Genomic DNA, 24268 nt, shown 5'->3' on the forward strand with positions numbered 1-24268 from the left:
TCCCTTTGCTCAAGGTTTTCCAAACACCAAGTACAACTTACAGTGGCAGAGTGGACTAGGGAACACCATGCTGCTGTGTCTGTAAGCTTTGGTAGGTGAAGTGCCAGGTACAGCCCATGGATGGCATCATTCTGATCTTCCTCTTACGTCTATCACATGTCCAGCCACCAAACACCAAGGGGGTGGGAGGCATACAGGAGCCTACTGTAAGGTGGGCTGTGAAGTCAGCACCCAACAGACCCTCACCTTTGCTTAAGAGAAGATTGCACCACACATGTACAACTGCTGTGGTGAGCATGTCCAGCCCTATCCCATTTGAGCCAAAGAGCAATCATGAACAGATGGGCACATTGAGGTGCTGCACTGCACAGCTGCATGAGTATGAACTGTTAGAGTAACTGCATGGCATCATGTTGAAGCCACCACACTGGCACTACTACTTCCTCACATGTAACATCAATGCTTGGGCCTTAGTCAGCATTCCTGAGGGGAAAGGACAGGCAGCCACAAACAATTTACACAGAGGATAGGCACTGCTACATCTTGGACTTTCTTTTAAGTGTCCCTGTCCCCACTAATAGGTGATGCTGCTGTCCACCAGCCACACCCATATTTAGCCAACATCATTTTACATGTTCTTATTTTTAAGTGCCACATGAGATAGGATATGCGCTGTAGATTGAAAGACATTTTGTTTAATTACAGGGGATTTAGATCCCGCCAATTGCTTAGCATTAGTTGGCTTCATCATAACTTTCATTTCCTTGCTTCTCTTAGGTCCTTGTGGTTGTCCCTCCCCTGTAGCATGGCCGAAGTACTGCCAGTGTCCTATCACTGTTTGCACTTTCAGAGCTACCTGTTTCTTTTAGTTACAGCACTCCATAAGAGTGCATGTGTTTGCAGGCCATCTTCCACCATTCTGTCCTGCTCCACATTGTTGCATGTACCCTCTACCAACCCATGTTGTTGCTTGCTCCCTCCTATCCTTCCATCCACTATTATTGCTTGCCCCCTCCACCCTCTTGTGCTCCATTATTTGCCCCTCCCTCTCTCCCATCCTTCATTGTTGCTTGTCCCCGTTGTAGCCTGCCCTATTGTTGCTGACACCCTCCCACCTAGCATTGTTCCTTGCCAGCTTTGTTTCTTCCTCCTCCAACATTCCAAACATAGTTTTGCTTCCCCTTGTTGTTGTGTGGCCACTTCCAAATTCCGTCCTACATTGTTTTGCCTTCCCGTTGTTGCTTGCCCCCTCCCACCCTCGCACCCCGCTTTGTTGCTTGCCTCTATTTGTTACTTGCCCCTGTTGTTTCTTGCCTCCTCCCATTTTTGCTTGTCCCCTCCCAGCTGGCATAGTTGCTTGCTCACGTAGTTGCTTCCCACTCCCACACTCCTATTCTGCATTTTTGCTTGCCCCCTCCCACTTTCTATCATGGGTTGTTGCTTTCCCCCACTGTGCCTCCACCCTCTCACCTTGTGCTGTGGCGTGCCCCTTTTGTTGCTCCCTACTGGCTCTTGTTGTGCATTGTTTCTTCTACCTTAACACTCTCCCGTCACGTTTTGTTGCTTCAACCTCAACCCTCTCATCCCCTGTTCTTGCTTTCACCTCCCACCTGAAAGATACAGTTGTGTACAGGGCAAACAACAGGTAAGTTGTAATCTTTTGGGGGTATAATACTTCTAGCAGAGATGGGTCTACAATTTCCTCCTGAGTGGCAGCAGGGTAGAAGCCATTCTGATGTCAATGGGGATACTGCTCCAGATCGTCAGTATGGCGAAGGTTTGTCTTCCTTTTTAGGGTCGAGCCTGCAAATGCATGAGCTAGCGCATGCATCTCGCGTGCAAGATACTGTTGTTTACAAAAAAGGGCTTGGAGTCCACCCATTGCTTATAGTTTGTTGCCTTGTATGGCACGCTTCTTTACAGGTTTGTAATTTGTCACTGCAGGCCAAGCATAATTTCCGTTCCTTTATATTGAGCAGGGACCAAGCACTGATCGATTCAACTTAATCAGTGCCTGTCCACTGCTCCTGATGTGATAGAGGTACTATTTTGTTCTTTTTATCAACTTCTAGTAGCCTGCAAACAGAAGATGTGTGACTGACAAAAACGTGCCCAGCAGGGCAAACAAAATTGCAAAGGTTTTTTTCGATAGTTAACTCTTTTCTTTTTTTTTCATCTTTTCTCACTTTGCACTTGTGTTTTGTTTTTGCTTGTGGGTGCTAGCTATTCTCACAAGATGATGATTATCTTGTTCTAAATATTGCAAAGAGTTGTTGTTTCTTTCCTATATGTAATGTCCTACATTTTCTTTGACACATAATCGTGCAGTACACCACCTCACCCCACACCAATCCATCCCAATCCAATCCACCCCACACCAATCCAATCCACTCACCCCATTCTAATGCAATCCACCACACCAATCTTGCCAACCCAGCCAATCCAATCCACCCAACATCAATCCACCCAATCCAGTCATCCTCATTCCAATCTGCCACAGTTGAATCCCCTAATCCAATCTGCCCCACTCCAACTCACCCAATCCAACCCACCTCACCCCACACTAATCCACCTCACTGCAATCCACCCACTCCTACCCTATCCACTATACTCCAGTCCAATCCACCCCACCCAATCCAGTCTTCCCCACACCAATCCAATCCAGTTCACCCTGCACCAAACCACTCCACCCAACTCAATCCAATCCACCACAATCCACCCCACACCAACCTAATCCTCCACACTCCAATCCAATCCATCACAATCCACCCCACTCCAATTCACCCACCATTCAAATTCAACCCATCCCATTCCAATTCAATCCAACCTCCTCCACTCCAATCCATCCCACTGCAATCAATCCACCCCACTCCAATCCGCCATACTCCAGCCTAATCCAATCCATCCAGCCCACTCCAATACACCCTACTCAAATCCACCCACTCAAGTCTATTCCTCCCCATTCCAGTACAATCCACTCCACCCCACTCCAGTCCAATCCACCCCAGTCCAATCTTCCCCACTCCACTCCAATCCACTTCACTCCAATCAACCCCACTCCAAACCATCCCACTCAGTCCAATCCCACCGCAGCCTAATCTACCCCACTCCAATCCACCCCATCTAATCCACCCCACTCAGTCCAAATCCCCCTCTCCAATACAATCCACCCCCACCTCAATGCAATCTACGCCACTCCAATACCCCAATACAATCCACCCCACCCCAATCCACTTCACCCCAATTCAAACCGCCCCACTGCAATCCACTTCATCCCACTCAAGTCCACTCAAGTTCACTCTACCCCAATCAAATCAACCCCTCCACATTTCAGTCCACCCCACTTCAAACCACCCACTCCTATCAACCCCACTCCACTCCAATCCAATCCACCCCACTTCACTCCAATCCAATATTCTGCACTCCACCTCCAATTCAATCCACCCCATTCAACTTCAATCCACCCCACTCCTCTTAATCCACCCCATTCTACCCCAATCCAACCCATCCCATCCCACCCCACTCCAATCCAACTCACCCAATCCAATCCACCCCACTTCACCCCACTCTAACCTAATCCAGTCCAGCCCACTATGTCAATCCACTCCAGCCCACTCCACCCTATTCTACCCCCACTCTACGCCACTCCACTCTACTCTACAACACTGCAGTCTACAACATTCTCTGCACTGAACCACTGAACTCTTCCCCCTCTACTCCACTCTACTCCCCCTACTCCACGCCAACAAATCAACTCTATGATACAATACTCCCCCAGTCCACTCTACAACACCCCACACCATCATGCTTTAGCCAAAGTGAACAGCAGCCAACTAGGGTACAACATGGCTAAAAAAACATTGCAAAAGCCAATTGCTGTTGTATAGGTGAGACCTATTGGCTTTACCAGTGCTTGTTATAACATGCCCTTGACGAGGCAATGTCTAACATTGCAATGGAGTCAATCTAATGACCCACAATGTTGGAGATCCAATGTGCATCATCTTCTTTCAGAGCAGATATATCTGTCTTTATTGTTAAAAACTGGAGAATGGTACTACACACCTCTGATGAAACCCTAGATTATTTGACCCTCTGTATTCTTGACTTACACTTACACTGGACCTTCCCCTCTTATCTCTCCAGACTCACCACCTTGCCCTGTCATTTCTACTTCTCTGCCTGCACTCCTGGACCAGGACAATTCTCTAGTGCTCCTTCAAATATCACTACTTTTGTTCCGGACCTGTGGCATCTCTCGCTCTCAGTTTACACAGCTAAACTATTTCCTGGTTGCCTAACATTACATTACATTATGTCCGTGCCCGCTTCCTGTCCTATCTGTAGTATTCAGTGACTATACCCCGCTGACAAAGCTTACTTTAATATCTCTCCTCTGACTTCGTTTTCTTTCCTCAAATTCATCTGTTCACCTTCTTACGGGTCTAATTCATTATACTACCTCTTAACCTTTCAATATATTTTCTACCAATTGCCCCAAATGATACTGTAGCTCCATACTGTGCTCATAAAATACCTAATGTCAATGTACTTGCTAACTGGAAGCTACCCACCAAGAACCTTTATCACACCAGAGTTACCATGGATTATATATACTTATTGTTTGAAATCGAACAACAAAAAAAGTACTCCCTCATCAGCTATCCTACACACTACCATAAACATTCCCCCAAAAGGAACCATCTTATGTCACCTCTATTGATTTGTCAAAGTTAGTTGTTGACTACAACTCTTATAACAATACACTGTCCACCAGAACTCTACTAATACTCCATAAGTCTGTGGACATAGACCCCCAAACACACAGAAACAAATACACCAACCACAAAAATATTTTTGTGATACTAACTGATTTCTTCCCTATCAAAAAAGGCAGAACATTTCTAGGTTAACTGTCCTTTACATAACTGTAGATCAGCTGGTAAACATGGAACGGAGACAACAAACACTATTTCTTCACCCTTGATCTTTTTTCTTGACTAAAACGTGGCCTAAAGATCTGTCTCAACCAGTCATGCGGTTCTAATTTCCCCACCCCTGATTATTCAATCATATGTTTTGCCCACGAAGGAAGAAGGAGTTGCTGTTATTTACTACAATTCAAATCAAAGTACATGTCTAAAATCTGAGTGATACATCACTTTTCAGTGCCTGTAGTTTACAACCTATCATACTAAAATGCATATCGTTTAACCCTCTGACTGACAATCCCTCTATAGTAGACCAACTCATTCCTAGCAAGACATTGACATGCTGACGCATTTGGCTTGAATACATATGGTGGTGCCAGAACGGCATGCATGTGAAATTGTGAAGCAGAAAATTACTGAACCACATCACTGCTGACATAATGGAAAGGCAATGGTAGCGTGGCCACCCACAGTATGCTGGGCCAGGTACTGTAGCATCTCATTTGCATCTGAAAGAGGAGTGCTAAAGCTGTCTGTAACCAGATGCTAAATGTAGTGCTTAATTGAATACAATTTTTGTGGATGACACTTTTTAAGGCCCCAGAGTGTATCTTTTTTGGAATAAAAGTATGACCCTCAATTAACAAAACGTAACACAATGGGAACAACTCAATGATTGTTGCCTATGGTCAAGGGGAAAACACTGCAGGTCAAGCAATGCGGGAAGGATTCACCGAATAGAAACAATATGAAAAGTCAGATTAATGCATGCCAAAATACAACAAGCATTGGCACAGCCAAAGGGTGTGGTCTTCTCAAGCTTGGGTTACTTTTTCATTTTTATTGATGGCATAAAATAAAAATAATAAGAAAACAAAAACAAAAGAATATATGTCATCATGTAAACGCGGTGACGTGCTTACGATAAAAAAAATCGAATGTAAACAAACTAACATTATTTATAATTTTATTAGAACAGTAGAGTGCTTTTTAGCAAGCTGTTCCACAACAGAAATAGAAATGTATTACTGTCTTTGAATTGTTGTAACATGAAGACATATCGTTGGCACCAACAAAATATGAAAAATGGAAACAAAAAAACATTGGCAAAAAAAGTACTGGCCTACCAGCCCTGACAGTGAAATGCACTTCTCTTGAGACAAATGCACCCGTATGGTCAGGCAAAATGCAGTTACTCACGCTGCAAGAGAGGCAATGGCAGAAGTGGGCTGAACTGAAGCCCCATGCTGTGTGCTGCAGTGGGCAGAATGTAAGTTGACCAAGGAATGAAGAAATCCCAGATCCCCTCTATTTATTGACACATATATGTATTTTATATTTAAGATTTTTTATCACATGAGGCTGTCGAGAGAACTAAAGATGTCACTAGGCCAGACGTAACAAATGTACTCTCAGTATTATGAAGCCAAATCCAATCACTTTCAAACCCCTTTGTTCCTCTTAGTATTGAGACGTATAAAAGAACGCAGTCCTGTGTCGGAGAAAGTTGCCTTTACATTTTAGCCTTAAGAGCCTCTCTGATCATCATACTAATATTAATGACACTAGTATCAACTAACTCAATTCTCATTACAGTGAAACAAGGTAAGATATCCTTCACTATCTTGCCCCCCAGAAATGAAATTAAATGAACCAACTCTATAACATTTACCCAATGGTACCTGGTACACTTAAATGAAGAAATGACACCACCTACACTGCTCTACACAGTTGGTGCTAATATCCTTTGAGGAGTGATCTGAAAATACTTTACTGGGCAAATACAAATAAAAAATACATTCGATGATAACTATTTCAATCAGTTTAAAACTGACTTCCCCAACAATTACCCTCAAAACATTTTGAGATTGTGAAACTGATGACTAATCCCATCTATGCTTTCACTGGCGATAACCCAACAGAGACATGCAAAGAATTTGCCCGTTTCCTTGAAGCAGAAGTCATAAAGACCAAACTTCTTCTAACTTTGTCTAATTACCATCAATAATGTTTTTATCAAATTCAATCCACTTGGAGAATTTATAACGTTTAAGGAGGTAAGTGACTAACATCTTTGTAAGTTTAGGAGACTACCTTCCGTTCTTCTACCCTTTTCCCAACTTCTCTGAATACCTGGCTCCATCTTTGGCTCAGCCTGATTAAATGCGGTCTGCTGCCCTCTCTTTTCTCATTTTGGTCAGGACCCGCCTGTACTATAAAAATAAAAAAATAAAAAACCTGGTGCTTATTAGAGAATTTAAATAACGCCCACCCTGTTGCAGGCATACCTTTTTTCGGCAAAAACTATGGAGAGTTGAGTGGCTATACAACTTAATTCTTTCTTGAAAATGATGGGCATGATGATTCACAATCTTATTTTCGATTGTCTTGCACTTCAAAGGCTGCTATATTATAAGTATTTGATCAGATGCTTTGCATACTGGGTATTGGTGACCCCTACCTACTTATTCTCCTGAGCATATGAGTGGCTTGTAATACTGTTAATCACTTCACTTTACTTAAAACCCTCAAGAAGCAAAGTGTGGACAGAACAGTACAAACTGGTTTGCTTCCACCTTAACAAATCGATTGCAACTGATAACTTCTGGTAACACATTTTCGAAGACTTCCTGCCATCAAAGGGTCCACCAAGTTTCTATTTTTGTTTTGGCACACTTTATCCTAAGCAATAAACCCTTTGGATCCATTTTAGCTACTCAGGTATTTCTTACCATCATGACACCGGTGATAGTCTTATTTTTTAAATCCGCTTTTCTTGATAACATCACTCTAAAAGCAAGGGCTTTTCAAAACCATCAGGATTAGCATTCTCAGCAACAGCAACAGCTCAATTGCAGGCACTCAAACCCAAGTTTCACTTCTGTGGGGCAATATTCCATTTCAACTATGGCTAGATTTCCATAAATATCGTAGACTGTAAGACATCGATTATCAGGTGTCCAAAATCTATTGAAAACATTCTCATTAAAAACTATGGAGCATATTTAAGAGCCCCATAGCCAATCCAACGCCACATCAGCGTAATTTTCTACCACTAATGTGGCGTTAGAAGGGCAAAAACGCTGCACCATATTTACAAAGTGGCCCAATGCTGACCTCTGGATGCTTTGTAGGATTAGCGTCAGGAATGTTTACGCTAATCCTGCAAAGCACCAGACTAGCGTAAAAAATTCTGACGCCGATTCCCCTAACTACCGTCATGGTGCACTGTATATGGCGCACACATGGTGGCGCTAAGGGGTGCAAGAAAAGTGGCGCTGCACTGTGTGCAGCGCCATTTTTCTTAAATACGCACCCAAATGTATGTTTATCTCAGCAACTTGGCCAGAACTGCCCAATATCAATAAAGAATCTTACATGGGAAAAATCAACATATAGAAACTAATTTCAAGGATATAGTACAATCTTTAGTTCTTTCTAGACTGTCTGCAGAAACTCTCCACCCATGAGTATTCCAAAGGTTCAATTTGTTCCATCAACACTGCATCAGGGTTGCTCACAGTGAGTAAACGCAGTGCCTACATTACTCCTGACAATCAAATAATATAATTAAAAAATGGCTTAAACCTGTTTTTGTAACATACATACGCACAGTCTATGCAGTGCATAGGATACTCATTGTAGGAAATTGGGTTACTGGTTGAGGGGGTGAAACCCTACTCAGGCAGCAAACAATTCTTGTCAGGGCAAAACACAGGCAAACCGCACATTAACCTGTGCTTAACCCTCTGGTAGCTTGGCACAAAGCAGTCAGGCTTAACTTAGAGGCAATGTGTAAAGTCTTTATGCAGCACTTCAAACCATAATAAAGTGAAAACACAGCACAAGAAAAAATTCCACACCGATTTAGTAAAATAGAGTAAAATTCAATACATTATTTGAGACACAAAACACAAAAATCCAATTAGTAAAAACAGACATATGCAATTTTAAAGGTTTAAGTGAAAACATGGCTAAAAGAAATAAAATTCCAACAGTGGATATGTGGTTGTGCTGGACCAGGACAAAGTCACAATTCAGGCATACTGTGCTGGAGCGTGAACCGGGCATAGGGACCAAGTTAAGCCCACCAAACCTTAAATCCTGGTGCGCGGTCTGCGTGGCATTGCTTTCCTAGGCTTTGTGTCATCCTACGCTGGTTCTGAGGACATGCGAGGTCCTGCATTGCACTGCGTCAGTTCTGGTGAAGTGTGGCGAGGCCTTGTGTCAAGTTGCGTCAGTTCCAATGGGCTGGCAGCTGGGCATCCAGGCGTGGTGAGGTTTTGAGTTGCTTAGTGTCGATTCCGTTGAGGCTAGCATCTGTATGGCAAGGATCAGTTGGGGTTCTGTGTCTCTCTGCACCGGCACCAATAAAGCTTGTAACTGTGCCATGAGGCTTAAGGGGATTTCTGTCACTTTGGATTTGGTGAAAACCATGGCTGTGTCAGCAGAGCACCTTCAGGTCCTTTGAAGCGTCCAGGACTGGGGTGGCACCACATGGGGGCAAGACTCACAGCAGGCAGCATCCAGGTGCTGGACTGAAGGTGGAAGGAGCCTTTTCTGTCCCTGAGGCTCTGATCAGGAGGGTAGCCAATTAACCCTTGGCATCACTCTGGTGGTACTGGGCTCAAGATGCAGGTCCAGTCTTTCTGACTTAGGGTGCAGGGCAGCAAGGCAGGAGGGTGGCAGCACTTCTTTCACCACAGGTCTTAAGGTCCAATATTTATGTCTGGTGCCCACCTTAAAGTAGGATATATTTCTAGATATTTCTCCTAACATGAGGTGTTTGGAATTTCCTGCCTTCCTGACCTAGCCCAGATTGTCAAGGGCCAAAAAAGACTATAGGCAAACCGTTTGTAAGTCAAACCCTTTGTAAAGGTGCTGAGGCAGAGCGCCTCTGTGATGTTCAAGTGTGGTAAGTGACAGCTCGACCCCTGAATCAAGTTAAAGATGACCTATTCTGCTAGCACCAATTCCTCCTTAGTCTCACTGTCTGGGAGTAATACACAAAGACCAATTGGAAGCTACACCTAGTCATGTGACCCAGGCTACAGGCACCAAGTGGTTAGGACAAGAAAATGCCAACTTTCTAAAATTGGCATTTTCAGAAATGTAACTTAAAATCCAACTTTACCATCAAAGAGGATTTTAAATTACAATCCTTTAGACACCAAACTCCTATCTGCTCCAAGCTGAAAGTTACCACATATTAAATGTGATAAGGGGACCAGATGTTATCCTTTGAGAGAGGCAGTCCTCACAGTAATGAAAAATGAATTTGGGAGTATTTCACTACCGGGACATGTAAAACTTAAAAGAACATGTCCAACTATTTAAATACACTGCACCCTTTCCTCTGGGCTGTGTAGGCCTACTCTAGGGGTGACATATGTATGGAAAAAGGAAGGTTTAGGACTGGAAAAAGGCTTATTTTGCCTGGTGGCAATAGCAAGTTAAAACCGCAAACAGGCTACAATGGCAGGCCTGAGGCATGTTTAAAAGGCTACTTAGGTGGGTGGCACAAAGAGTGCTGCAGGCCGTTACTAGCATTTACTTTACAGGACTTTGGTACATGTAGTACCACTTTATTAAGGATTTATAAGTAAATATGGCAATTGGGTGTAAGCCAATTCTACCATGTTTAAGGGGGAGAGCACAAGCATTTTAGCACTGGTTAGAAGTGGTAAATTGTGAAGTCCTAAAAGCCAATACAAACTGGTTCAGAAACAGGGGGTTGAAGGCAAACATGTGGGAATGACCCTGCAGAAGGGGTCAAGTCCAGCACTCATGCTTAGGTTAAATCACTAGAATAATTTTTTTACTATCTTTTGGTTGTTTTTGTTTTTGTTTTCTTATACATTTCACCTTTTTGGATAACTGGGAAATTAGCACATGTTCCTGTAATTCCATGAGCACTTAAATCTGAATGAGTCAGGGGGACATGCACGGTGCAGAAATGTGTGAGAAATGCATTTTCAAATGTTTTGTGAATCACTGCTGAGTTCAGTAAGAGTAGGTGTTAATCAGTTCTACACATGATTTCACTGATCACTCTTCTGACTCATTCTTGGGAATATCCACTGATGTCACCTATGCTAACAGCTGTGACAGCGCAGTGAGCAGATGGCACAGTGAATTACTGTATGCATTTAACCTGGTTGAACGAACTTGTAACTCAGACTTAAATTATGCAGCTGTAGCATTACCTTTCTAGTCGTATATTTGATGTAATCACCCCATGGGAATCTGACCCTGGCTGTCAGTGCATGCTCCTGAGCCATTACCTTTACACAAGATACCGAGCACCCCAGTCTTGAACTGCAGCAGTCCCTCCTGGTTGGCAGTGGTGGCTGGTGAACTTTAAAAGTGGTGAGGCATAGACTGTGCCCCTCATTGTACTAAGTGAGTAAGTGTAGCAGTGAGACCCAAATATTGCAATAAAAGATCACATCTACACACATAACAATGCAAGGGCTTCCCATTTACATGCAGGCGGAAAACTGAAAATGCTGGCTTTCTTCACAGTCGTGTGCAGTGGTACAGCTAAAAACATAGTAAAAAATGGACTCAAAATGATGGGTCAAATTCACAAAGACTGACTGGATGCGAGAAGAGAGAGGTGAGTGCTGGCTTTCTCTCCTACATTTCCAAACCACAATCAGGTTGCACACCTGAAATCTTCTACTGCCAACGCTAGGGCGTCTGTAAGAGAGAGTGTGTGCGCGTTAGTGTGTGTGTGTGTGTGTGTGTGTGTGTGTGTGTGTCGGGGATGTGAGTGCAATGTATGTATTAGGATGGGCGACGGGGATTCCACTATGTGCATGTGGCTGTGTGATTTATGTATTAGTAGGGGCGATGGGAATTCCATAGTGGCACACACGTGTGAGTGTGTGTGTACGTGTGGTAGGCTAGGGTGTGTGATGTATATATGAGCAGGAAGTGGGGATTCGAAAGTGGCAACATCAATCGGTAACTAGGAAGTGCAGAGCCAAGAGTATCATCCATTAAGGTGTGAAAGGCTGGTTCAAGGGCACACTGATGGGTAATTCTAAACAGCTGCGTAGAGTACCAAAGCAGTGGGATGCTAAGCAGGCTGTGCATATAGCAAATGATAAATTGTTATCAGAGGTAGCTGGAAATTCCTATTTCACCTGAAGCAAAAATTATTATTAAATAGATATGCTGTCTTCCAGATCGTTGATATTATTTATCTGTAGGTGGTTTATGTATATTCTAATGGATTTAGAGTGGAGAATGCAAGCTCGCTAATGGTTGTGACCCCATGTGTATATATAAGTGTGTTGAGGAAGTCTGGGGTGTCAGGGAGAGCTACTGTGCATTCTAGGGGTGGCAATGTGTTGACATGTGAAGTGCGGAGATAGTCTAGCTAGTTCATTGACTCCATGCCTAAGTGCCCGGAAAGCTAGAAATACATTTTACAAGATTTGTAATGTTTTTTAAAAAAAATGCTCCTACTACACACATTAGGTACTTATTTTACCCATGTTGTGTACTTCCTGAAATTTGAAACAGCTTTTAGGGAGATGTCTTTAAGGCTCCTTCCAGACCTCAAAACTCATATACACGTGTAGCCAAAGGCACACGCCCAAAAACACAAACCTTCAATATACAGACATGCTCTGTCTCACAATACCCTAATACACACATACACACTCACTTGAGTGGGCCCTAGACACCCTGTAGGCTTTGCTAATAAATCACACACTCTCTACATCACAAACACACAGGAGCATATTTATATTCTGTTTGCGCCGCATTTGCATCATTTTTTTAAGCAAATGTGATGCAAACTTAACTCCATATTTATATTTTGATGCTAGACCTGACTATCATCAAAATATTGGAGTTTGCACCATTTTTGGATGCGTGAACCCACCTTGCGTCAATGAAATGCAAGGTAGGCATTCTCATCCAAAAAATAACACTATCCCCATAGTGCCATATTTATCCCCCCATGCTAAAATGACGCAAGGGTAGGAGGCGGACCGAAATAATGGAGCTAAGGTTGCTTAGCGCCATTATTTAACACCTGGATCAGACCAAGCCTAGGGGACTGGTGAATCCATTTCCATGGTCAAACACCTTCGAATGGGCCTACATGTGCTCACCCCAAGCCCCAGGAACACCCCTACCCACACCAGAGGGACACCAGCGGATGGGGGACCCCATCCTAGGTAAGTAGGGTAAGTATGAGAATTATTATAGTATTTTTTTTCAAAAGTGCCATTGGGGGCCCTAACATGCATGACACTGGGTGCAATGGCCAAACCCAGGGGACACTGGTCCCCGAGCTGGCCATTGGGGTGGCGGGCATGACTCCTGTCTTTGCTAAGACAGGAGTCATGTTTTTGGATGGTTTTGCATCTGGAAATGACGCAAGGCTGGTTAGCAGCATTTTGTTTGCCTCTAACCAGCCTAGCGTCATTTTTAGATGCAAAACCCTCTTCTCCCCTACCCCCACCCCCACCCGGCTACCGTCTTTCTTTTAGATGCTAGCTCAAGCTTGGTGCCGGCTTACACCATTCTATAAATATGGCACCTGGCTGGTGTTGTAAAATGACGCAAGCCAGCACTAATTTTTTTGCTGCAAAACTGCATTACTGCAGTTTTGCAGCAAAAAGTATAAATATGGGCCACAGTCTCTCCCACACACATGCAACTGTTTCCACCCATATACCAGCTGAAAACATGCGGTTCCTGTTTTCCTTTCTTAATAATTTTCTGGTGGGCCTCCGATGGGCCCCTTAATCTGTTCAGCAACCATGATGAGGTTGTGGAGTTTGGCAGCCCCATCAGAAGGCAGGATAGGCCCAGGGCCAGACTTTTCTTAACCCACTGTCTACTCGGTTTTCTCATAGGACATGGGGCGACAGAGATGAAAAACATGTCTCCGCCCCGTCAGGCTTCACTCTTTCACATGCGTGCAATGCACTGGGAATGATCAGCATTCCTTATGGATTGCTAACATGTGAAGGGGGCGGAAATGAACAGCACTCTACACATATGCAAGGCATGGATGGAACTCTACAGATGTCCCCTCCCTGGCCTGCTGCTGCTGACATGAGCAAATTAATTTGCCAGCAACACAAACTTTGGAAATGAAAAAAGATGAACTGACATATCGGTCATTATATCTGTTTACATTTCTGCTGCTCGAAGCTGCAAAGAACAACTCAGCTTCTTGTGTGGTGTGTTGGTAATGGTGGGGTTGCACCCCACGTCCTCAAGGCACCAGCCGCCACTGTGGTCAGCCAATACTTACAAATTACTAAACCGATGTGAAAAATACTGAACCTTTCATGTGTTTGAATGACACAAAAACATTAAAAATATACAAATCTGCTAGGCCCAAAAATATTTTCATAAAAAATCCCTGTTCTCTTTATTAATTTGCTGTGGCTTGGTAAAACCAAAGTTTGAATGAATACAAAATTGCAACCCCGTTTTTCATAAGCCTTATAGGCTTTCAGAAACTTCAAACCCTTCATGATATTGCAGCAACCAACAGCAGTCATTAATGCTAGTTGTGTTAGACACACAAATATACCTCTGCCATACAGGGCATGCTAAGCTTTCTATAATGATGGGAAAGCAAATTCACAGCTCTCATGTTGCAACCATAAAAGACTGTTCAATGAAGCTGACACATTGAACTAACATAGGCAGAGACCCATTTGCACTATTGAAAGCACACCTTCACAAGCCTAAACAGACTATGGTTTTCAATGGAAACTTTAAAATCTTTTGTAAAGTCATCATAGGATTACCAAATGCACTGAGGTGCTTCAATTCTGGCAGATTGTGTGTCACACACGACTCTAACACAGTGCTTAATTTGTAAATAAAAAGGTGCCGGTGTCCAAAGCCCTCCTTTAAAACAAGCGGCTGCTACAATTAAATGTCTGAACACGAATACTGAGGCAGTGTAATCCTGAAGCCATCTCGGGCCTCTTCAAACCATTTAAAGCCACTCCCTGCCCCTTCAGCTCATTCTTGCAGCTTTCTGCTTTCTCCCTTTGTGAAGCTTTTTTGTTTTGTCCTTCCTCTGTCTTTCCCATATGTGTCTTTTGCTCGCAGAAAATGCTTGAGGCAGAAGAATAAGCCCCGGCCCTAAAAAATAAGTGCGGTGCTCAGCACCGGAAACAACAAGAACAAATTAAGCACTGTCCTAACATAACATGTTGGTGCGAGCTTGCAAAAGCATTTTTGAGTATTGAAAGTATTACTAAAGGGGAGGTATGTTACATACTCTTACATGCCTTTGTGAATCAGTCTCCTAAACGTCCAACTCACTATTAGTAAAAATGCAAAGAAGGCACAGTCTTTTCTATTTGTGCTAGTTGTGTATGAATAGTCCCTGAACATTCCAATTTTATTTCCATTTTAGATGGATTGGGGCCAACTCACAAAGGCATGAAAGAGATATGAAACAGTACTACAGTACTACTGCTTTACAGGTTCCAAAATGCCTTGCGGACAGGTCACACCTTCCCTACAGCTGAAGACAATCAAAGAATGATCACTAAAGCTATCAAAACTAGTTAGGGGCTGAATAATCATAGTTCCGCTAGAGGGCGCCCTCTGCTTCTCGCCATTGTTAGGCACAATAGCATTCTTTTAGCTTTGAGGTATTCTGCAGATACACTGGAGGAAGGAATGTGATTCTGAAATAACGTTTGCACAAGTACAATGCAATTCTCGTGCTATGTAATGATATTTCACAGAAACTGGATGGCATGCATTCTTTAAAGCATCTTTGTCAACAGGCTGAATGTCATGAGGGTGACTTCAAAAAGTCACACATTTTAAAACAACAATACATTCATGCTGTGATAACCACTTTCGCTTTTCCTTTCAAATGTTCGCCACGGCCTGTATTGTGTTCTTGGCAGAAAAAGTAGAATTTGCTGGAAGCCCGCCTATTGACATAGGTCCACTTTAAAGCTATGTAAAAGCATGATTTAAAATTCTATCGGGTGACCTCTTCTTTTTTAGGTTAGTATGGGCGTTTTCATTTGTTCGTAACTATGGGGGTTATTCTAACTTTGGAGGAGTGTTAATCCGTCCCAAAAGTGAAGGTAAAGTGACGGATATACCACCAGCCGTATTACGAGTTCCATAGGATATAATGGACTCGTAATACGGCTGGTGGTAAATCCGTCACTTTTCCGTCACTTTTGGGACGGATTAACACCTCCTCCAAAGTTAGAATAACCCCCTATGTCTCTAATTTATGTTACCATTCGTGAAGCTAAAGGATTGATTCATCAGTCATCATATACTTTATTCGACCATAGGTCATAAAAGTTACATATTAAATTGTACAAAAAAGGTACGTTTTCTTCATTATACTTTTACACTGGCTGAAAATAGTAAGGTTTAGAATAGGAGAAGCTTCTATAGGCAATGGCCTACTATAATCCACCATTGATCCCGATACATAACTTAACATTTAGATACCAGGGTTTCTGAGACAATTACTTCATAACGTTAAAATAGTACAAATATTTAAAACTCTTAAAACAATATGGGGTGATTTCAAAATACATATTTCCCAGATGGTGTCATCATCAAGATAAATACAAACTATCCGACCCAAGGATTGATTAAATTAGACGACATCATGTAAGCCGTGCAGGATGCCCTTTTCCTGACTATTCAGTTTCTCAGGCCTGGCATCCATTCTGACAGCATCTGTCACAATTATTCGCAGCGCTGCCATTAGTCCGTCTTTCTATGGTGACAGCGCCCGGGGTGACAAAGAGCCCAGGGCGCCATTTCTCGTGCTCCTCAGATGAGTGGGGGATATAGCCAACTTTTACTGCCTCTTTTTAAATTTCACTTTTCGACCCAAGAACCATTATTATTGCTTAGAATTGTTTAAAAGTTAACACAAATTTATTTGATATTAGTTTTAGAGAGACAATGGATAATAAAAGTATTTTTTGGTGGGGTGATTTTGGCGCTATAATATTTCAGATTTAAAACACACGCTACTCTTACTCTCTTTAATGAGGACGGTTCTATTGATCGTAATGAAATATCTTTACTTCATGGGCGCTTTGACAGAGGAATTTATCAAAGAACCTAAGAACATGTTTTATATTTTAAACATACCTGCTCTAAAATACTTTAAGCTCAATATGCATACACACAGAAACGTGTAAAATTAGTGTAACAAAATGTGTCTGTATAATTTTGAGAGCGACAATACAAACCCGGCTCATGATTTATAAAATGAGTCATTTGCTGCAAATATCCCCTCAAAAAGTCAATGTATTGTGGGCATAGTCTAGACGTATTCTGTTTACCCATTTGAAAATGTGCTCCCCTGCTTGGCTGAGACCGCTGCTGGCCATACCGGGTTTAGTCTGATATTTTACCAATGTGTTTTCCTAGCCAGGTCTTTGTGTACGTGTCATCTATCTCATGGGAAGTTGACTTGCTAGGAGTATATGCCTGTTCTGGTCCTGTTTGATGAGGGTCTCGTTAATTAGATAACCGAAGCCTATCACACTCTCACGCAGACCTCAAAGCGCTTTAGAGCACGGAGAAGGAGTGGCAAGTTGATGGAGGGATGATGGGACGAGAGGGGACAAAAGGGGGATGACCGTGCAGTAAGGCTACTCAGGGTTTCGAAATTTCAGGCAGAAATTCAGAATGCGACACTGACCTGATTTTTAAAACCGTGTTGAAAGGGATAGGCTGAAGTTCATGATCACTCTCAAGTTTCTTTCTAGTTCAAAGTGGTTGTTTGGTGTTCGAGTGCCTTGGACCAGATGGAGATGAAGTGATGCTTTATCCAATTTCCACAGCGAGAAATTCTGTTCTTGGCAAGTTGAGCTTGAGTTATTTGTATAGCATTCAGTTTGCCCTGCTGCATATTTTTTTCTCTTTTATTAGACCATTAGGATGTTGGGAGCTCCACTGAAAACAGTGGAGTGCTCAGGCTTCTAATGGCCAGTAGGACTTAGGGGCATATTTATAATCTGTTTGTGCAGAATGTGCGTCAAACATTTTGACACACAGTGGGCGCAAACCTTGCCCCATATTTAAACTATGATGCCTGACCCCGCGGACGTAAAAAATCCTCTGTGTGCGTCATTTTTTGGATGCGGGAAACCGCCTTGCGTTAATGACATGTAAGGTAGGCGTTCCCGTCCAAAAAATGACTTTAAGGCCTGTGCGCCTTATTTATACTCCTGCGTTATTTTGATGCACAGGAGGGGGAGGGCCTTAAAAAACGGCGCACAGCCTGATGCGTGACGTTTTTCAACGCCTGGGTGAGGGCAGGCGTTAAGGGACCTGTGGGCTCACTTCCGTGGTCTCAGACCATGGAAGCAGTCCAGAGGTGCCCTTCCCTGCCCTCAGGGACACCCGCTGCCACCCTCGCCCACCCCAGGAGGACAGCCATGGATGGGGGGACCCATCCCAGGTAAGTGCAGGTAAGTTGGGTTTAGTAGTATTTTTATGTTTTTTAAAGTGGCATAGGGGGGCCTAATTTGGGCCTCCCTACATGCCACTCTGCCCAATGGCCATGCCCAGGGGAATGAAGTCCCCTGGGCATGGCCATTGGGCAAGAGGGCATGACTCCTGTCTTTGCTAAGACAGGAGTCATTTCAATGGGGGTTGTGTGTCAAAAAATGGCGCAAGTCCGGTTTGAGCCATGATTTTTGACTCAAACCTGACCTGCACCATTTTTTGATGCACAACCCCCATTTTCCCCTACGCTGGTGCTGCCTGGTTTAAGTCATTTGTTTTTTACTCTGACCAGCCTGCTGCGCCGGCTAACGTCAATCCTTAAATAAGGCGCCCGCATGCTGCGTAGGAGTGGCGTTAGCCGGCGGTAAATTTCTTGACGCAAACCAGCGTCGGTGCTGGTTTGCGTCAAAAAGTATAAATATGGGCCTAAACGCCAACATTCCAATGCCTTTGTTCTCAGCTGATGCTGTGAACAAAAGCCTCATGGAGCCTGAGGGGATTTCAATCCCCTCAAGCTCGTGAGGCCTTTGTTTTTATTTATTAGAACACTCTTCCCTCTAGTGGCAGAATGTTCTAATAGCCTTATAGCCCTTTGCAGCTGGGCTATACCGGCAATTAAAGTCCTGCTTCCTTGCTAAAGGGCCGGTATAGCCCACTACAGCAGGCTCTACTCTATATTAGAACTTTGGAATTTTGTAGTGCTGTGGGCTACTAATGGCCAGGAGAAGCATGGAGCTACATCATTCTGTTTTCTTCACAGCTATTGCTGTGAACAAAGGCCTCACGGAGCCCGAGGAGATTTTAATCCCCTCGAGCTCCGTGAGGCCTTTGCTTTAGTTATTAGAACATTCTGCCCTCTGTCCACTTTCACCACTAATACATCCCTCCTCTTTATCTAAAAATAATAATAATAATAATGATAAGTGCGGCCCAAAGGGGGGGGATTATTAACAAAATATATATTTTTTTTAAACGTACCTCTGCTCCTGCGCCGCTCCTCTCCTTCATCGCCGGATGCTGCAGGCACAACAGGCTCCCAGCCTGCCCTGCGGCCAATCCTGACACTGCTCAAAGCAGCATCAGGATTGGCTGGGAGCGCCCAGCCAGGACACTCCCAGGCAGACTCGGAGCCTGTGCAGGCTCTCTCCAGCCCAGCAACTTTGTTGCTGGGCTTAGAGAGACCTGTGCGCATGTGTGTTTGGCCAGCCCCAGACGGCCGGCCAAACACACATGTGCTCTGAGGGGCATGCACAGTGCACTCCCCTCTGCTCGTCACCACAATGGCCCACCCCTTTCATAAGGAAGGGATAATAAGTACAGTTTATTATCCCTTTCTTTTGAAAAGATTTGCAGCGGTTGCTGCTGGCAGTGGGGTCATGATCCTCCGCCCTTATGGAGGAGCCGTCCCTGTGAACAGTGCCTCAAACATTATAATCTCAGTAGAAATTGGACTGAAAAAATAGTCACAGGTTTGCTGCTGATTGGCCGTGTAAAGATCACATATAATCCATTGAGAGTGTATAAGAATTTAATTACTTGTGTAATAAATGAGAGCTCTTGCATTATTGCTCTTCAGTAAATGATTCACGCTAATGCCAGACATTTTATGAAATTTACTCAGAAAATTATGAAATTTACTCAGCGCCTTGAGACCTTCCGGGTGAGTAGTGCACCTTACAAATCCCTGATTGATTGATTGATTGAAGAAAAGACTGAATTTGCCTCCACAAAGCCCTCTGCACCATTTTCCACTGTTTTCAGTGCAAAGAAAAGATGTGCTGGTACGCAGTGATCCCAATGAACTTTTAAAGTGATGTGGTATAAATAGGGGAGTGAAAGCGGCAAAGCAAGCAAAACTGGATTTTTGTAGGATGGCTTGGAGCTGCGTTCTTCCTTTGAGAAAATACTGAAACTAACAATGCCAAATGGTGAATTGTGCTGCAAAATGTTCACATATATTACCTGAAAATGATGAAGTGGTACTAGTGGAATGTTTATGGTGTGTACCAGGTATGTATTAGCCTTCTAAAAGAAGCCTAGAAAAATGGGGCAATACAGTGGACTCTTCAGCACAATTTTCCAAACACTATATTTAATTTTGTGTGTTTTGACCCTTTTGAAGTTCTGGTTGGTGATGACAACACTACTAAACATTTGGGGGGGAAAGACTAGGACCAATACATGTGAGCATTGGGAAAAGTTGGAACCAATCTATGTCAACATGGCACCCAATGCAGCATTTGCCCTGGAATGATGGCATTTTAAGTAATATTCTCTGCGAGCCTCAGGGTTTCACAACAGTTGCGTAATGCCAAATTGCACTTAGCAAATGCCAAATGTCCTGCCAGACTCGTCAATATGCATCATATTCATAACCAAATCTAGTTTGATCTGCACATCACAAGGTCCAGTCTTTACAATTCAGACTTTCATCCTTCTTTGGGAGATGCTTTGAGGACTTTTAAACTGTGTTATTGCCACCTCTTAGTTATAAAGTTCCAAAATGGCATGAAATATAGTATAAAGACATTAAAAATAAATTAAGTTATCATCAGGATTATCAGCCATAATATGTCGCCTTGCTCACTGGAATGGTTACACATCATTCATAAATGACTTATACATTATGTATGACTCTCACTGAGCCCCACTAGCATAAACACAAAATTCTAAATCTGGTTATTCACTGCTAAGATGTCGCCACAGTATACAGTGACTTGAGGGGACACTGGATCAGATTTATCATACTTTCACCCAAAACAAGGCAACTTTCTGAGCTGCGTGAAAGGGAGAGGGCAGGAATGCTACATTTTACCAATATAAGGTGTATTCATGTTCTCTGCCTGCGCTGGTGCACCATGCGCTGCCTTGCACTAATGCAAGCACCCTTGGGCTGTGATGCAAGGATGCCCGTATTGTAGGCAGGATTGCTTTTGTGCTAGGGAAATTCTTTCACAATTAGAATATCAAGGTGTTATTGAACCTTGTGTCTCTCCAATGAATAAACATTTATTTCTTGTGCCAAACCGGATCATCCCTATTGCATTGTCTTAGACTATAGACATTTATACAGTCATACATAGAAGCTTGCTATACAAAATTCTCACTGTACAGCTTTAATGCACATGTTCTTAAAACATTTCTGATTTTTTTTCTGTCAAAATATAACACTGAAAGCAAATATTTAATGGCTTTCATTGCTCTAGGGATCCAGAGAAGATTCTGTAGGCTCCTTCGGAGGTATGGGAACAACCCAGGTTTGTGTGGTGCCTGTGTAACATCAATTTGACAAGAAATCGATTCAGAGGCATTGTCTTACGTTGATGACATTTACCTCACAGATGATGATTTAAATTAGGGTAGGTGGTAAATGCCACTCCCCCAGCAGAGTTCGCGGAGTTCTGACCACTCTGCTTGCAGCTTGGAGTTCCGGAAAAACTCTGTCAATCGCTCTGTGGGAGAGTTTTTTCTCATGTGCAGCTCACCTATGTTAAGCTGGCAAGCACATGTGAGAAAATTGAGCGATGGCGCGCCTCTCAGCGAGGTTTGCCAATGCGGGTAGTCGTGCCGGTTGCTACCACTCTCGTTGAGAAAGCTGCTGCTCGAGTAGAAAATCGACTCGAGTGGCAGAAAGAAGTAGCACCCTCTGATGTGTCACATAGTTCCATTGTACAGCGCGGAACAGGCTCCCACTGCTAACAATCAGCGTGACTTACCAAATTCCACCATTCACGGAACTCCACGGAATCTCACAGAGTTTTTAGGTAACCAAGCAGAATTCGGCAGAGTGAAATTCCGTGAGTTCCACCCATCCCCAATTTAAACACACATTTGGCCAGAGTGGATTGTATAGTTCAAAGATTTGCTCACTATGGCTATAAATTCAATTTTCCAAAATCTAAAGTTGCTTTACTCAGTGTCCTGTTTCTAGGATATGAATTGTCAAACGAAGGCAGAGGCCTTGCACCACACTTCTTAGAGGAGTGTGCTCTCCACCAAATACCATAAAAATGTTACAATCACTTTTAGGCTTTCTAAACTTTGATAGAACATACACACCAGATTACGCACAATGGGTTAAACTGTTGTACAATCGTCCTGATTCTTCTGACAAACACTGGACTTCAGAACATACTAACATTCTCAGAATAGACATATTTGCACCTAAACACTTACATACTCGTGTTAACACTATTCATATAGTAATCTGCATAATTGCAGGCTCCAGTGGTTACACATATGTCACTTTTAATGAAGGTGAAACTGTACAGATTGCACAAACCACATTTATATTCTAATTCAGAAAAGCGTTTTACATCAACAGAAAATATTCTGACTGCAGTTTAAACAGTTCTCCTATAGGAACATCCATTGGCTAAGGGAAAATGCACAATTGTGATGTCTTCCATTCCATGCTTAGAGGCTGTCACAAAGGCAAGCATTTCTAACACATAAGCCATACATCCACGATGAATCCAGTGAGCCACTTTCTTGACAGCTACTGATGTAGATTATGTTTTTGACTCTACATTGAGAACAAAGGAGCTTCTCCATTATGTACAAGAGTACCCCATGTTGAATTAAAGTTTGCCTCTGGATCAGTATGATTACATAATATATACTAATGGTTCAGCCCAACCTGCGGTTGGTACTAAACATAAGTACTCGGCAACATGTGCTGCAATGAAGGGTGTCATGAAAGACGGTGTATTTCAGGCAAAAAAAAACATATACAGAAACTTTGGGTGACTGTACTGCTCAACTGGATGAATTGAAAGCTTTGGTTCTGGCACTGCAGAATACGGATCCAGAATTCCCAACACTTATAGTGTGTGATTCCTACTGCGTCCAGTCCTATACTGATAATTTATATTATTGCCACTTGAAGGGATTCAGAGATTCTAAAGGTAATGATATCATGCATAAGTTGTTTTGGGGAAACGTGACAGCTCTTAAAGATGCTTTGTCACGGGCTCATGTCATTCACACACTGAGTCAATATGCTGAATTCATTGGTTGATGAAGTTGCTAAAGCGGCTGTTCAGACTGTTGTAATAGCTGCAATTACTCCTTCACAAACAAGGATAGACAATGATATTATTACTGCGGTCACTGCTTCGCCTAGTGGCACTCCTCTACCACAAAATTATCCGGCAAAATACTACTATCTGTTGAGTGCCCAAAATACTTCTATTGCCTGCATTTTCCGGGTGGGTGATCGAGTGATACCCAACCAGGACCGCAGGTTAGAGTTAATAATTGCTGTTCAAGAAGAAATAATGTCTGCCCATGCTGGTGTGGTGAGCACAGCTTCTTTGTTACAACAAGGGCTACTGATGGCAGGGTCTTTACAAACAGACTAAAAAATATGTTGTTTGTTGTGACATTTGTCAACAAATTAATAGTTCCACTGTTGCACGCCACCGCAGACGCCTCTTCTAGTCTGAAATACGCAACTACAATGTGTCTATTTGGATCACTGCTCACCACTTCTTACGGATGGTATGTTTACATTTTTTTTATTGGCTACTAATTCATGTTCTTGGTTCTTATGGGTGTGGCCACAGTGATCAACTGACGCTCAAACTGTTATTAAAGGTTTGCAATGCCGTGGCGGCATTCCACTCGGATCATGGAACGGCCTTTGTCTCCAAAGTTTACCGGGATATCATGGGCACCCTCGGTGTTGCTGTGCATTATTGCGCCCCTATCATCCTGAGGGAAATTCAATAGCAGAATGGAAGAACTGTGACTTAAAGCAGTCCTTAACAGCTATAGTATTAGGTTCAGGTAGGAGTCATCACCTGTATGGAAGGCAGAGAGCTCTAGATACT

Source organism: Pleurodeles waltl, chromosome 5 (genome assembly GCF_031143425.1).
Source record: "Pleurodeles waltl isolate 20211129_DDA chromosome 5, aPleWal1.hap1.20221129, whole genome shotgun sequence".
NCBI lineage: Eukaryota > Metazoa > Chordata > Amphibia > Caudata > Salamandridae > Pleurodeles > Pleurodeles waltl.